The following is a 17,051-nucleotide window of genomic DNA, read 5'->3' as shown; positions in this document are numbered from 1 at the left end:
TGAAGTTGTTATCTGGTTGCTACTGGTTTTAGCCTTTCATTTGGTGGAAAAATCTGAAAGAGAAATAAAGAAGCAATGCTGTAATATCCAAGTTCTTTTGTTACTTTATTGAATCCAACACTTTATCGGTTTCTTAGTCCTCTGATTCTTTCCATGCTTTCTTCCTTGCACCTTCTACAGCAAGATTCAGGCTTACAAAATTTACTTTCCTTTTTTTATTAGAATACTGTGAGACACCAAGCAAAACCTTTGTAAAATAGATTACACATAAGAAATCTTGATCCTTGGAATTTCTTTTGAATAAACAGAACAAGGACAGTGGAGACTCTATGGTATCCATATACAGATAGTTTTTTTTAGCTACCAGTTGGGAATAGCACCTGAGTTGTTAAACTAAGTGCCACTAAATCACTAAGTAAAATCACAGCTCTGTTTATTATCAGCTTTCCATTGCTTTACAGACATAGATTGGTTATAACAGGGCTACCAAACTCCTGGCCCATGGGCCAGATGCGTCATGCGCTGGCCATGCCCACGCCTGGTTTAGCGAAGGGGGGAAAGTCCCAATATATCATGTGATGCCGTGACGATGTGAGTTTGACACCCCTGGGTTATAGAGTTACTTTTACATCATCATCCTAATGGCAAACGGTTGTTAATTAAGGCAATCACCTGTAAAAATCAAGCCCAGTTATACTGTCATCATTTCAGTAATATAAACTGGGGAAACAAATTCTGTTGCACCCAAGGTTAAACAATTGAGGTATACAAAAAAACCAAATTCCTTACTAATCTATTAGGAGATCTAGTGGTACCTAATAACCTATCAGGAGTATGGTATATCAGTAAAATTATAGCATGCTATCATCCTGATCAATAAACATTGATATTATTCAGAAGCAGACTGCCTTTTGATACTGGAGCTCACATATAGCTATAAAGTCTAGAATATTCTGATACATATATTCTCCAATTTGATTGAAATTGGTGACCAATATTGCATCTTTTAGTAAATCTCATAGAATTACTATAGTGTGTATTATATGAAGTTCTTCCTTTTAGTTTTCCTGAATCACTTATTGTTCAGTTCATTGGCTCAGGGGATAAAAAATTTTCTAGATAGTTTTGCCATATCATGCAGAATGTTGTAGTCCCCTTCAAAACTTTTTATAAGACACCCCTGCTTCCCTTCCCATGGATACAAGTCTAATAATTTCATTCAGAACTCTTCCAAAATGCAGGGACCACAATTTAAACTCTGGTTAAAATATGAGGTTGGTAAAATGAGGATCCACATATATTATGCTGACTCTATAAACCACTTAGAGAGGGCTGTAAAGCACCAATGAAGCAGTATATAGGTCTAAGCTATATATTCTATAAAATAACAGGCACTTCACTGCTAATTACTTTTTGGGCTTTTCCTCCTTTTTCACTCTTGCCACATACTCAATCCACACTGTATCAAATGGTCTTATCACAGTACCATAACCCTTGCCTAGTTACTAGCTCAGATTCTATAAGCACATATGTGAGTTAGGATTTTACTCTTGCCTCATTTTACACCAACTTATATTGAATAGCATTTGGCATTTTAATTTACTTAGCTGTTTACAGTTTTAATATTTGGACACATTCCAAAACAAGCCCTATCATTTCATTAAAACAAGAAAACCACAATCCAACTCAGCATATGGCAACAATCTTTACAATTCTAAGACTGTATGTGTATAGAAATGTAGAGATGACCTTGGAAGCCAATAAAGCAAGTAAAACAGTAATTCAGTCCTAGGAAAATGGAAAGCCCTAGGAAAGAAGTTCAAAATAAGTCCACCCTGATTCTTTTTGCTTTAAGGGGGAACAGAGAGAAACAAACAGACAGGTTTTCAAGATTCTGTCATTGTTCCCTATAACACAATAAAGTATCATTACTGGAATCTTTGTGATGTCAGTTTCCTGAAGTGGTCTCCCTCAAAGAGCTGACCCTATGGAAGAGCTCTTTTTAACTTCAATCAGAATAGATTTGGAAGGGACTTTGGGAGTCTTCTAGTCCAACTCTCTGTTTAAGCAGGAGACTTCTTTTCTTAAATGCTAGGAGGAATAAGTACCATCCAAACCTTAAGGAAGGCTGCTATAAAGGATGGGACAATTAGAAAAAAAAGGAAAGCACAACACTGTCCTACCTAGCCCCTCCTTCTGGTAGAAATCTTAGTTATGTCCTACCTGAGAAGATAGGGGCTGGAGAATATGCTTTTCCAGATATATGGTGAATTTAAACTTTATTTAAAGAAGCCATAGGCACAGGGTGGTAATACCAGAAGAAAAAAGTGCTGCAAGCAAAATAAAACTCTAAAAGGAGTCTTACATAGAATACAATGACAGAGTTGGAAGGGACCTGGGAGGTCTTCTAGTCTGACCCCCTGCTTAGGCAGGAAACCCTATACCACTTCAGACAAATTATCCAACATCTTCTTTAAAATGTCCAGTGTTGGGGCATTCTGGAGGCAAGCTGCTCCACTGATTAATTGTTCTAACTGTCAGGAAATTTTTCCTTAGTTCTAAGTTGCTTCTCTCCTTAATTAGTTTCTACCCATTGCTTCTTGGGGACAGAGTTCAAACAATGATAGTAAAAAACTTGTGGAGTGAGAAAGCATAGAAAACCAGGATAGAGAAGGAATAGGAACCTCAGAAAGAAGGTAGGATTATTTTTCTGAATAGGGTTATTCCACTTGCCTTGGACATGGATTTCATATGCTATAAAAATGTGGTTTTTTTCCCTCCTGGCTTTCCTAAGTGACTGCTGGCCATGGTGCTTGAAAAAGGCTGCCATGCTTTGTAATAGTTTTATGTTTCTTTAAAATTTAAACTTATTCTTGGTCACATATTTATTTGGAGATGGCAGATATAGAGAACAGAACTTCCTATTTAGTCCTAGAAGTGAGGGAACCAGACAGATAGATAGCTTCTTTTTCTCCCTCATTCTCCATTGGTTTCTCATAGGATTTTACCTGGATATGAAAATATTAGAAAATACAATTAAGGAATCCATGTCATATACACCAAATTATATTTGCATCATGTTCACTAAGCATATAATTTACAATGCATCAAGGTGAGACACATTTGTTTGAAAGGATACTCTTTGCTAATACCAAAGGATGTGTTCATGTGCCATTTAGCTTTCTGGGAAAATGTGCATGACCTTCAGTCTATAACAATGCTAAGAAGGAATCTTAATTTTCAGCCTCCACAAAGACAAAAAAATCTCATGTTATTTCTTGGGACAGGTCTTAGCTCAGATATTTTGCTACCTGATGTAAGAAAACAACACCCCCCGCCCGCAAAAAAAAGTGAAGGTCCACTATGCCTAATGTCCAAAAAAGCACTTGAAAGTCAACATCTCACAAGCATTTTTGGTCATCTTTTCAACCCAAATCAGATCTATCACTATGATGCCTCTTGAAGACCCATTATCTTCTTGCCAATAACAGAACCAATGTGGTCCCTGAAAGTATGTATTTAATTATTCCTTATCTTTAAAGACACCATTTGTACCTAATAGAATAATTCTTCTCCTTACCACATCACTTTGAGAAAGTGCAACATCGATGGTTCATATTATTCTATCTCCGAGGGGAGAAGCTGTTGCCAATAGGAATGATGTAGCTTGATCATGATATACAAAGTTCACACCTAAATATTTCTTCTTCTTTTACATGAAAATAATTTTTATAGAGTGTTGTAGCTAGAACACCAAAGCACTGGTTTCTGGTTTCTCTTTCAGCATAGAGTACAACCTGCCATTTTACTTTATATGGAAAGTTAGCAAAATCTTACAATAAAAGTTTAGTAGCCACTAATCATTATTTAGTGGCAAAGAGCTCAATATCACTTCCGGTCTACTTTTTGAGCTTAATGTATTTGTGTGACACATAATTTTAATTCATTTTTTTAACCTATTATTCATTGTTCTAGGTACCTCTGTGATCATTAAAATATCACAAAACTGATTATAATGAGATGATTATAGTGAGATAATCTGATTATAGTGAGATTATGAGAGCCAGATTGGTCTAGTGGATTAGGCACTACTAAATTAGAAGGCACCTAACTTTTAGGAAGGATGCTGTGGCTCAGTGGCTAAGATGCTGAGCTTGTTGATCAGAAGGTTGGCAGTTCAGTGGTTCTAATCTCTAGCGACACATAATGGAGTGAGCTCCTGTCACAGCTTCTGCCAACCTAGCAGTTCAAAAGCATGTAAAAATGCAAGTAGAAAAATAGGGACCTTTGGTGGGAAGGTAACAGCATTCTGTGTGCCTTTGGAGTTTAGTCATGCCAGCCACATGACCATGGAGATGTCTTCAGACAGTGCTGGTTCTTTGGCTTTGAAATGGAGATGAGCACCTCCCCCTAGAGTCAGGAACACCTAGCACATATGTGCGAGGGGAACTTTTACCTTTTAAGTTAAAAAGCAGGAAACTGTGTGTTAAGTCCTGCCTTAGCCATGAAAGCCATCCCAGTGACCTTGGGCCAGTCTCTCTCTCAGACCAACTCACTTCACAGGGTTGTTGTTGTGGGGAAAACAGGAAGAAGATGTGTTGGATATGTTCATCATCTCCAGTTATTTGTAAAAATATATTTTAGAAAAGGAAAATGACTAGAATCCTGAACAGAAGTTCTCCATACAACCAACTCATTTTACTGCAGGCTCATTTATAAGTGGATTATGAATTCGTGGACATATGGAGGGTAATTTACTTTTTCCTCAAACTATTGAAATTTGGCATGAAAACAATATATAATTGATATGTGTTTCTTAACATTTCTATATTTGACTTTGGTTTGCACTCTCTTGTTAGAAGTATGCATTACATATTATTTAATATATGTATTCTTTCTTACATTTATTTTTCATCTATGATACTCTAGAGTGTGCAATCTTTCTCTTAACTCCACCCTTGGTAGCCACTTATATCAGTTATTTTGGAAGTCAGTTCAGACTCCGTGTCCTAATCCAATATTTTTGTAAATCCAGTAGAGCATCTGCAGGGAAATGGCACAATGTTATCCACTGTATACGCAGTCAAGCCTAAATTAAGACAGTGTCATCCAAAGATAAAAGGCTTTTAGATAACAGAGCTGAAAGGACATCTGCTTAAGATTTGGAAAGCCACTGCTTGTCAGAACAGAAAAGGCTAGATGAACTGAGAAACTTCATATAGTCTCTACAGCTAGTACGTCTTTATGTAGGCATCCCATTGTATTTCAACTTTTTATTATAGTCAGGCACTGGTATAACATGGATTTTATTCTGTACTGCAACAACACAATGTAAATCCCTAGCATACAGGGATTTCTTTCAGTTCTCATGTGTAAACTACAATGGATTTGTGTGTGCTTCAAAATTGAATAAAGACTTCACTTTTTGTGGTCAATAAAATTGCTATTTAAAGTTTTAAACAATGCTACACATTGGTATAGCGTAGCCAACATATTTTTAAAGTCATTATATTTCCTTTACCTATTTTATTTATTTGAATATTTGCCCCATTTTTTCTATATTTTGGTAATCTTGTTTTGTACCTCCATTGCCACACATATTTTTCTCAGGCTCATTTCAATATTTCTTGATTTTACTTTCTATAGCCTATTTAATGAAATACATGCTTTATAAGAGTTTGCAAGGCTCCTGAGTTATTTTCAGTTAAATTATACAGGCTGCACAGCTGCACAATTTCTATTTGAAATTGTGCTTAGATATATTTATATTATCATTACTATAATTATCATTCTTAAGCTTTTTCAATTTTTGTTCATTTTCTTTTACCCAACTAATTAAGGTGTTCAATTTTTGGAGTGAGTGTGTTAAAAAGTAATAAAACCTACCTACTAATTCTGAGAAACAGTAAGTATTTGTTTCAGTAAATCCAGTCTTCCATTGGGTATCAACTGGTTCTGTCCATTATTTGGTCCTTCTGATGATTTGGTGATTGTGCATGAACTTCTTAGGAAACTGAAATGAAGAAATGAATTTAAATGGATTTGAGAGATTACTGCATGTTTCAGGTTTCAGTTAGCTTCTTCTGCAAGCCCATTTTTACCTACCTCTTAAGTGATTTTTTTTCTTTAACATTGCAAGCCATTAGCGTCTTTTTTATGTGTGTTGTTAGACACTAGCTACAGTAGTAATATCTATAAAGCTATTCAGGATTTCCCAAATAAGCATCTGCATTGGAATCAGCATTATCAATTTACAGTTAAGGGCTAAGAGATTGAAAGTACACTGCTGTAAACCTGAAGCCTTTTCAGTGGTGCTGTAAAAATGCTGATTTCTGTTATGTATTCTTTAACTATGAAGAAAATACACTGCTTGGGGAATGCTTGATAACTGTATAAAAATGTACTTATCTTCTGTAAGATAATCTATACTCTAACTTAAATATGCATTACAGGTGGCATGTAAGGGCTTTCCCTGCCTTCTTACACTCATTCCCTTTCAGAATGAATTTAATTCTAGTGATTTGTTCAACATCTTCCCGAAATATATAATTCCTACTACAGTTTGGTTACTGTGTAAAATACACCAGCATGTTTTAAGATTCTACTGTGCTTTAAATTGTGGCCAATGATTTCCTCTTTAGGCTGAATCAGCCTTCCAATTTTATAATGTTCCCATAAAGCAATGTTCATGTGAGCTGGACACAGATATTATTCAAACTCTTGTTCACTATGGCAATACTTCTCCGATTTCAGCAGTCTTATTCCACTTTGTCAGAATGTTATCTCATACTGCAAAATCTCTTGTGTTCCACTGGCATTCTTCTCTAAAACCTTTCATTGAAGCAACCCCTGCTCAATGCTTTGGTTTGATACCTCAATTTCTAATGAAACAGTGTACAAGTTGTCTATATTTCTAAACTGACCAATAGACTGTATTTGATGTCTTAAAAGTATAATTCTCAGTGAATATTCTAAAGCCAGGCCTGACTTAAGGAAAAGGAAATATGGATATATTTCAAGGAAATAAAGAGACCAATGAGAATTGACCTTTGATAAACTATGTTCATCAAGGCCACTTAAATATTAAAGGTGTTTGCTTAAACTGTTTTTCTTGCATTCTATTGTAATACACATTTTGCCTCTGACATTAGTATATATATTTTTTAAAAATATAAGTTTCAGTCCAAAGACCCTTGCACATAAGTATTTCTGCTTGTACCTGTATGATATACATATAGTCTATCTCCACATATATACCATTCATATGCTATCTATATTCTGTTCTCAAACAGCTGTAAATGGATTTAATGGGCAAATTTTAGTACTGGCATCACATCTGCAAATTGGATCTAATTGGTTTTCTTCACATTTTTATTTCTGTGAACATCTTGTGTGGTCTTTGACCAGAGAGTTGGTATAAATGCAGCCAAAATATAACATATATTCAGCAAGATGTTTAACTTTTTTTTTTTTTGCTGAGGCACCAGATGCTCAGGTTTTTAACAGAAACTGGTTTCAGGTTTCAAAGCAATGAAGCGTGAAGATATGAATTCAAATCCCCATTGGACAACAGAACTACATGCAGGTTTCTTACAATTTTTGGTTCCAGTCTTCTACATACTTGCTCACAAATACCTAAGTACCATTGTTCACAATACATAAATTTAAGAAGTGGCACTTGTTATGATTTCTTTCACATCAACTTTTTGATTATTGCACATAAAACCATGTGAATTGAAGGTAACCAATGTTTCTTTATTAACATTTGTAATTTGTTAGTTAATTATTTGAACTTATAGAAATTATCTCATTTTCCAGTATATGAAAAATTATGCACAGGTGATGCAGATAAATTGATTGGCTTCTACCAGTGGAGGTCAGTGAAGATTAGATTATAAATGTACAGATATAAACTTAATATGGGTGATTTACTTTCATTAGGAATTTATTTCTACATATATTACTGTCAAATGGAGCTCTAAATAAAACTATATATTTATAAATGTTCTTGATTATTGTTTTCACAGGTATATTGGGATACTGAAGAATATTTAGAAACATTAAACAGTCTGAAAACTTAAAAATCAGATGCATTTTTAATAACAGTAGCTCTTGTGATACAGAAAAAAATCCCACTGTGTTCTGAATTCTTAGGATTTCACTGCATATTCTCCTATTTCTTTAATAATTCCAAAATGTATCAGTTTAATATATGGATAATCTTTGATGATATCAGCGTATAAACTGGGAAGAGCAGTTACAAGCTAATATAACTGTTATAGTAAGTATAAAGACACTAACATTATAAGAAAAACTTTTACAGCACTGATTTCCATAATTTCTTTTTAAATGTTCAGCTGCCCCACTGCCCCCCTCTCAATTCACAATATGTTAAACTATATGATTAAGAATGAAAAATTAAGAGTGATATTTCTCTTTCATCATGCTAATGGAAATTAGACATCCCATGATCCTTTGGGACATTGTTTCAGAAATATTTTCTTACCTAAATAAAGAAATTGAATGACCATGGATAGGTAAAAAAGCAGTGGGAGAGAGAATGATTTCCAACATCCTACTGGCTTCCCCATTGATCTTCTTTGTCAAGGATCATCCAAAATGATGATTGTGAGAATGTGGCTGGCCGCAGCAGTGTAGTGTCATGGTAGCACTTAAGCAGCCACAACTTTACCAAATTTCAATTCATTGGGAGTTATTGGTCCCAGATTTTGGACTCATTCTTTAAGTTAGCCCATTTAAGGTAACTTGATTCAAAAATTGTTTCCCTACAATGTATCATTTTGCCCAATTGAAAGTTACCAATAATCAAACAGACATGAGAGTTTTAGTAGTATATCATTTGGATGATCTAAAGCAAAGACCATTTGTGAAGCAATAAATGGCCTCTTACACCCAACTATTAGTATTTCCAGTATTGCTAGATTTCAAGGCACTGAAAATATATTATACAAGAGTATTTTCTGTAACAGTTCCCATTTGATAGACAATAATTTTAAACCCAGTATTTGGATTCTTTTACTTATTCTGTTATCTCTCCCCCCCCCCACCACAATCCCCATTTGGAGTTGGAGTTGGCTGAAGTCCACATTATAATTACTATAGGTTGTACCACACAGGACAATCACATTACAATTGCTATAGGTTGTACTATATATGACCAGTTTAATTTCTTGTTATAATATGTAAAAACTTTTATTAAATGGATTTCTGCCAGTTAGCTACAAGTCAGTACAACTTTGCTTTGTGGATCTGATGGTTAAAGTTGACATCACTACTATGACACATTGTGAGGATGGAGCAGCACAGTTTAAATATTTCAGTAGACAGGCCCACGTTTCTCTGGAGTAGGGCCATGTTCCTGCAGCATTGTCTTCAATTTGCCAAAGTATTCTACATAATGTAAGTCATTGTGAGTTGTCTAAATGCTGGACTAGAACTAGAGAACTAGGTTCAAATCTTCTTGAACTGAAGTAAGTTCAGGTCAATAATCTGTCTCTCAGATGAACTTTAGAATTCAGATGAATTCTAACTCAGATGAATTTTAGAATTCTCAGAATAGCAATGGGGAATGGATGAATTTGAGACCCATTTACCACTTTGCAGTCAATATGAAACCAAAAGGGCATGTTGGAAAGTTTCTGTGCTTTTTATATGAGGAAGTTCCAGTTTGTTTCCCCTGTTCGTTTGTTTTTAAATACAATGACATTCTCCTTGATTTTTCAATGTACACAGTGCAATCACTTGAGGAAGTTAGCCAGCAACTCAGATGGTGATAAGATGATATACAACTACTTCTGCTTTCCATCTTCTACCCAGAAAGGTGCTGGACCTCTCAAACAAATATATAGAGGTAGCTTGGAGATGGATGAGGGCAAACTAGGTTGCTCAGATGTGCCATGGTGGAAATTTACAACCAGTTCTGGATACTGGTGGGGTGTTTCTGGAGGAAGGCTGGAATTGTGTAGGTTCTATATGTGGGGTGTAGGAGGATCCATTATGAACAGGGATGCTTTGAGAAGTTCTAGTTATGGGCTATAAATTACAGTCTTTAAAAAGGAGAGATAAGAAACAAATTGACAGTATTATGCATCTTTTTGTTTTTCTTTCAAGAAAATTGAATTTATATCAGGACCACGAGCTCTTTGCCCAGCCCCTTTAAGGACAGCAGCAAGGAAACAACAGATACAGGCAGGCAGGCAAGCAAGCAAGCAGACTCAAACTAACGCAGATACAGTCGAGAAGCAACTCATGATCCCCCGAATAGGCACAGCCGATCTTTAAAAAACACAAAACACAAAACACCGACCATGTACGTATGTATATTTCAGAATGCATGCGAGAAAATACACATACCAAGCCGTGATCTCAGCGCGAAGTGGAAGGGGGGGGGGGAGATCGCAGCTTTTCCCTTCTCCTGCCAAGTTATCATTGAGAAAACAGACAGGCAGAGTGACGTCCTGGGTCAGACTAAGTGCGGCTCGACTCTACCAAGGAAACAGGGAGGCCCGTGTATCCCTCGGATGCCCGCCGCCGCCTTTCTTCCACTCCCCAGCCCCTCCGCCTGATGCGGAGCAGCTGTTTCAATGGGCCCTGTCCTGCAGGCAAGCTTACCCATCCCCAGGCAGCTGCTTGAGGAGGGGGGCTCGGGCTGCCTAGGACCAGCATCTCCCCCCTTCTCCGGCTGAGGTCGCGGAAGCCCAGTGAAAGGAGGCGTGTGTAAAGATTTTGCAATGTCCCTGCATGGTGTTGTAGACTTTCCTAGCAAAAAAACCGGCTTCGGCTTCTTTTCAATCCCCGGCGACTCACCTGATTAACCCGCCTGCGGTTCTGCCCTGACCAGGTAAACCGAGTCCAGACCTTATATCATCATACACATCTGGAAGCAAACATCGCACCCGGAGCATTTTTTTTATTTTTATTTTTTTTAAAAAACCCGTTTACAAATTGGAGAAGCTGATAGCGCTGTTACACTCTTCTTATCCTCCTCCGCTCCCCCCCCCCAACCCTCTTCCGTGGGACTTGCTTAGGAGTCAGTTCTTTTTCGTGGAAATCAAAGGGTCAAAGCTGCCAACCAGGCATTATTGATTTCTCTCCCTCTCTCTCTTTCTCTCCTCCGACTGTTCGTCTCCGCTCTTTGCCATTTTAAGGGATAGCGCAGTTTTGTTTTGTTTTGTTGTTTATGGGCATCCCTGACAGGTTCGGCTCTTGCTGGTTTTGTTCCGATGTTGCCCTTTGTGGGAAAAGCATTGATTTATTTAACATACGGTGGGGGTAAAGTGCGGGCTGGGGTGGGGGGTGGGGAGTTAACAGGATGGGAGCGAAGGACGACTTCAAAGCTACTACCAGTTTGGTATGCTGGCAATCGTACCTGTGTTTGTTTATTATTATGTGCTGCTGCCCGGAATGTACCCCGTCCCACTTCTCCTTGAGCTCCTTTCCAGGATCTCAGAAGTTCCGTTGTCCTCAGTTTTGCCAATCGGTTGCAACCTTTACTGTCTCACCTCCTCTACTGCCAAGGGCAGCGCGGTCCGTCCGAGGACCTTGGTACACGGAACAGTGCACGAAAAGCTACGAATGGGGCCAGTAATCCGGGAAGAGATAGTAGCGCCTCTCTTCCCTCCCCCACTTCCTCTCCTTTTTAAAAACACTTTGTAGGAGTGATTTATAAGAGCCAAAGAAGCCTGCCAGTTAATGCCAGGAAATTTATTATCATTTGTTATCTAACAGTCTGTCTATCTCCATATATCTATCCATTCTTCTGCTTATTAATACGATTTTGCTACATGACGCTGCTTGTCTGAGGCTGTTTAGGCTTCTGTGCTGTAAACTGAGAGATAAATACCATTCAGTACAATGAGCTTTCAACTTAATATGAACTGAGCTGTACACTGGAGAATAAGATTTTCTGAAGTGAGATGTGTGTGTGTGTGTGTGTGTGTGTGTGTGTGTGTGTGAGAGAGAGAGAGAGAGAGAGAGAGAGAGAGAATATGATTGAGCACTGATGAATGGTGCAGAGCTGCTCACAAAATCAAGAGTTGTGTGGGATTGTGGCATGAAGTTTTCCACCCCCTTCTAAAGTAAAAGCTTATGGTATGACATGGATAAAACATAGCCATACCAGACATATTAATGGCAATATATCTTCATCCTTCTCTGATGCACAGTATACATTATTTGTACTAATTTGAAGAGCATTACTGCATTACTGCTCTAAAAGCAGAAAGAAAAGATGGACATGGTATATGTGCATGTACAATGAACCCCTTTTTTAATGAGATATGAGTTGAGGATATAAGTACCTTCCTTCTGTAAGTTGTTTCACGTTTTCTGTTTCCTTGGGTGATGGTTCAAATGTCTTTGGAGTCAGGGTGTTATATGATATGCAAGCATGTATTTTGATATGTATATAATGTACATATATTGCAACATAGGCATGGAGTGTGCAAAAATGGAGTTCAAAACATTTTGCATCCTCTTATTTGTTGCTTTCACACTTTTCTGACACTGAAAGGAAATCATTTCAAATCTCAAACTTCACGTCTGCATGTACAGTAATTAATCAAAGAAATAAACAAGTGTGCAAAGGAGAACAGCCTTTGTTTATGTAGGGGAAAACAAATAGGGTCACTTGTCTCTACCTTCTGAGTAACTTGAAAGGAGGGTTGACAACCAGGGCCTTTATGGTTAATGTTTTTTTAAACTTCATATGAAAATGGAGTTGGAAATTACCCTTAGACTGCTGTATTAGGCTCCAAAGGAAAAACTGGTGGGGGTGGTGGAGGCGTGTGGTGGTGGAGGCGTCAAGTGTGGTGATTACTCAGGTTTGTATATTTTGTAAGCCTTATAAAATGCAGGAGAAAGCTCTGGCGAAGGAATACAAAAGTGTTAGCCAGAATCATTAGGAGATATTAAGGGATAAAGTAAAGACAACTTAGTCCTAAGGAAGCAGGGAGTGTGAGAAAGAGACTCCAAATAACCCACCTTGATTCTACACAAGGTATAAGGGAGGACTCTGGCAGGCTTTCCAGACTCTGTTGTTATAAATTACAGCATGTTTCTCAACCTTTCAGATCTATGGACTTCAACTCCCAGAATTCCTTCCTTCCTATGAGTAAGGCTGGCTGAAGAATTCTGGGAGTTGAAGCCTATAGATCTTAAAGTCTATGGAGATTCTCAGTCATCCAGGTTATGATTGTCCCAAAGGTGCTTTTTTCAAGAAGCAACTGGACTTTCGGGGGGGGGGGGAGTTTGAAGAGGTTTTGCTTCTCATTCAAGAAGCTTCTTCAGTTCTGATTGGATGGTCAGTCCTTCCCCACCAACATTTCTATTGTTAAGTGAAACATTGGTTAAGTGAGTTTTGCCCCCACTTTACAACTTTTCTTGCCACAGTTGTTAAGGGAATCACTGCAGTTGATAAGTTAGGATCCTGGTTGTTAAGTAAATCTGGCTTCCCCATTGACTTTGCTTGTCAGAAGGTTGCAAAAGATGATCACATGGTCCTGGGACACAGCAAAGATTATAAATATGGATCAGTTGCCAAGCATCTAAATTTTGATCACAAGATCAAGGGGATGCTGCAAAGGTCATAACTCTTCACAACTTTTTTCATAACAATCATTCGTCACATTTTTCAGTGCCATTGTAACTTTGAACGGTCACTCAATGAATTGTTGTAAGTTTAAGGACTATCTGAATGAGTCCTCCTAGTAAACCAGATAGGAAACAGAACAAGATGAGTTAATTGTGCTCTATTGAAAAGCTACATGAATAGAATCTTGGAAATCTGAAAGTACAGCTCTCCCGCTGTCTCTTTTAACTGCCTGATCCATTAGGTAGAGGTAAAGGTTCCCCTTGCACATAGGTGCTAGTTGTTCCCTACTCTAGGGGCAATGCTCATCTCTGTTTCAAAGCTGAAGAGCCATCACCATCCGAAGACATCTCCGTGGTCATGTGTCTGTTAGCTTCCCACCAAAGTGATCCCTATTTTTCTACTTGCATTTTTATATGCTTTCGAACTGCTAGGTTGGCAGAAGCTGGGACAAGTAATAGGAGCTTAGTCTGCCATGTGGTGCTCGGGATTCGAACCTCCGAAGTGCTGACCTTCCTGATTGACCAGCTCAGTGCCTTAACCATTGAGTCACCATTAGGGTGGACCTTTCTTAAGTTCTTTCTCTTTTAAGCAACTGTGGGCCCACTCTTGTCTCCTACGTAGTTTTTCTTCCTCTCATCCCTCAAGATTATTCTCACATACCATTACAGTATGCGAGTTACAGTCTTCCCATTTAGAAGGCATCCAATTGGCAAAAGATCCCATTATAGACTGCTGTCTTCTGTAATAGATCCCACTTCAAGGCATGTAACAGTTCAGTAGAATAAATATTACAGTAGAATCTCCTGGAAGCAATCTCTGTTGAATCCAGTATATTATATCCCCCAAAGTTTCCTTTTTTCTCTCCAGAATGTATATAGGGTGCAGGAAGGAGAATTGAAAGTCTTAGTACTGTCCAAATAAAAGTGTATTGGGGTAGGAATTTCTGGCTAATTCTAAAATTGCACAATATAGCGATCTAGGTGATAAACCTTGCTTTTAATGCCTTTTTAGGTAAGGACTCAAGAAGTCTTTGCTTCCTCCCCCTTCTGCCTCCTGATTATGGATATATCATTAGTTCAATTGTTATATTAAAGGGAGAGAACTCAGAAATTAAAATGATTTGCAGTCCCCATTCTTCATTTATCTGGCTTTAGAAGCAATCATTTGATACATAAAGTGTGATGACTTTACTGAATATTTTGACTAGGAACATGCATGGAACCCACAAGTAGCATTTGATGACCATACCAGTGTTGAAGGTCACAGCAGATTGTGGCCTACTAGGAAGTAGCAGAGATGCTGTGGCAAAAATAGGAGACAAGAACTTATGTGCATCACTTTGAGATGTAAAAATAAAGTTGGACTATATATGTCAACCCTGCCAACAAAAGTATTTATAGTCAAGGCTATAGTTTTTCCAGTTGCAATGTACGGCGGTGAAGGTTGGAGCATAACAAAGGCTGAGTACCAAAGAATAGAGGCGCTTTGAACTATGGGGCTGGAGAAGACTCCTGCGAGTCCCTTGGATTGCAAGACGATCAAACCAGTCAGTCCTAGAGGAGATCAACCCTGACTGCTCTTTAGAAGGCCAGATCCTGAAGATGAAACTCAAATACTTTGGCCACCTAATAAGAAGAAAGGACACACTGGAGAAGAGCCTAATGCCGGGAAAGATTGAGGGCAAAAGAAGAAGGGGACGACATTGAATGAGGTGGCTGGATGGAGTCACCGAAGCAGTCGGCAGGCGCTTAAATGGACTCCAGAAGATGGTAGAAGATAGGAAAGCCTGGAGGAATGTTGTCCATGGGGTCACGATGGATCAGACACAATTTCACAACGAACAATAACAACATATATGTAATAATAATAACAACCAATACAATTTGGTTGTTTTACCCTGTTTTGCTTTTAATTATTACCCACCCAAAGTCATATATATGAAATGGGTGGCTATATAATGTATTCAACAAATAACTAAGTAATAACACCAATACTAATAATACATAGAAGAAGGATGTTTCAGTTGGTGAAAATGCTAATGCTATATGACAGTGATGGCGAACCTTTTTGGCACCCAGTGCCCAAACCTGGACGTGCATGCATGCATGTGTATGTGCATGTGCTGGAGCACTGGAAATGTGAAGACCAGCTGGTCAGCGTACAGATGCCTGTTTTTAAACCGTTTTTGGCCATTTTTCAGGCTGTTTTCAGGCCCCTTTTTGAGCTGTTTCCTGGGCCATTTTCCGGCCATTTTGGGGGCTATTTTCAGGCCGTTTTTTGTGCTGGTTCAGGCGCTCCAGTGCCCGCAAAGACCAGCTGGCCAGAAGAGCAGAAACCAGAAGAGCAGCTGGTGACAGCATTCATGCCCACAGAAAGGGCTCTGTGTGCCATCTCTGGCACGCGTGCCATAGCTTCTCCATCAAGGCTATGTGGAGTTCTTTTAACAATTTAGATGTTTGATACATTGTCTACATAACAGTATGTAAGAGGAGTGATGATAATCTATAATTAAAGTCCTATTTTTTTTTACCCATGAGAACCATTGACATAGTGGTTAAAAGTATCAAGCTAGAACTGGGAGACCATGATTTTTAGTCTTGGTTTTAGGCACAAAGCCAGCTGGGAGACCTTGGGCCAGTCACTCTCTCTCAGCTCTAATCAGAAGGCAATGGCAAATATGTAATGAATCCTGCATAAAGAAACTTTAAGGACTAATCCAGGCAATTCTCAAGAAACAATAGTAACTCAAATGCAAGCAAGCAAGCAAACAAGCACTAAGCAAATACTAAGCAAGAAGGATAGCCACAGATAAATCTTAGTATCCTTTTGGAGGGGAAAAAAAACCTTATAAGAAAACGGCAGGGATTTTTCCAGGCAGTCTCCAACAAGCAGACATGATTGAACAGAAGTAAAAAAAAATCTTATCTACAATCATATATGTCAAATGGTAATTTGTGACTGTACTTAATGTATTAAATGTAAGTAATTTGACACTCTTAAGCATGGACACGATCATACTTTGTTCTGCAATCTATTTCCCAATTGAAAAGTTTAGTTAAGTCTAAAATATTCTGTATCCATCATGTTCTTACCTCAGCTGATCATGGCATCATTATTTTGATATTGTGTGATCTTAAAGATACTTCCAACTTTTATTTTGAATCCTAGAATTTGAATCAACACTGGAATCACGGTGCTTTAGATTAGGCATAGAAAAGTCGGCAGCTGAAGTGTTTCCGATGGAAGTGTCCCTGAAAATGAAAGCTTGGTCTCTTCTCATATTGTTTACAGGGAAATTTTTTGTTGCAACCAGAAATTCAACAAGATTAATGTCCGAGAGTTGTTGTTTTTCTTTATGAATGTTATATGTGCTTTAACTGCTACACAAAATTGTTCTGAATGAGATGGGTGGCTATACCAATCTGATTAATTAATAAAT

General features: G+C 38.0%; 1 protein-coding gene and 1 long non-coding RNA gene across 4 annotated transcripts in view; one reads left to right on the top strand and one right to left on the bottom strand.

The window, feature by feature from the left end:
- ESRRG (estrogen related receptor gamma) overlaps positions 1–17,051 on the top strand; it is a 460,761-nt gene that overhangs the window by 17,741 nt on the left and 425,969 nt on the right. The window contains exon 1 of one of the 3 annotated variants that reach the window (XM_087717795.1): positions 10,844–10,861. The exons of the other annotated variants lie outside the window; for them this stretch is intronic. The gene's annotated coding sequence lies outside the window, so the exon portion shown is untranslated. Of the gene's footprint in view, positions 1–10,843; positions 10,862–17,051 lie in introns of those variants that run through there. 3 annotated transcript variants of the gene reach the window in all.
- Positions 676–10,840, bottom strand: LOC148044967 (uncharacterized). The gene is made up of 3 exons (XR_015696950.1): positions 10,375–10,840; positions 5,887–6,013; positions 676–3,008 (listed from the first exon to the last, which is right to left on the bottom strand). It is a non-coding gene; the product is annotated as an uncharacterized LOC148044967 (long non-coding RNA).

Source organism: Thamnophis sirtalis, unplaced genomic scaffold (assembly GCF_051295495.1).
Source record: "Thamnophis sirtalis isolate CommonGarterSnake01/CBP01778 unplaced genomic scaffold, rThaSir2_p1.2 scaffold_6, whole genome shotgun sequence".
NCBI classification, from domain to species: Eukaryota; Metazoa; Chordata; class Lepidosauria; order Squamata; family Natricidae; genus Thamnophis; species Thamnophis sirtalis.
The sequence above is the reverse complement of the archived record's forward strand: the minus strand, read 5'-3'. Positions and strand labels throughout refer to the sequence as shown.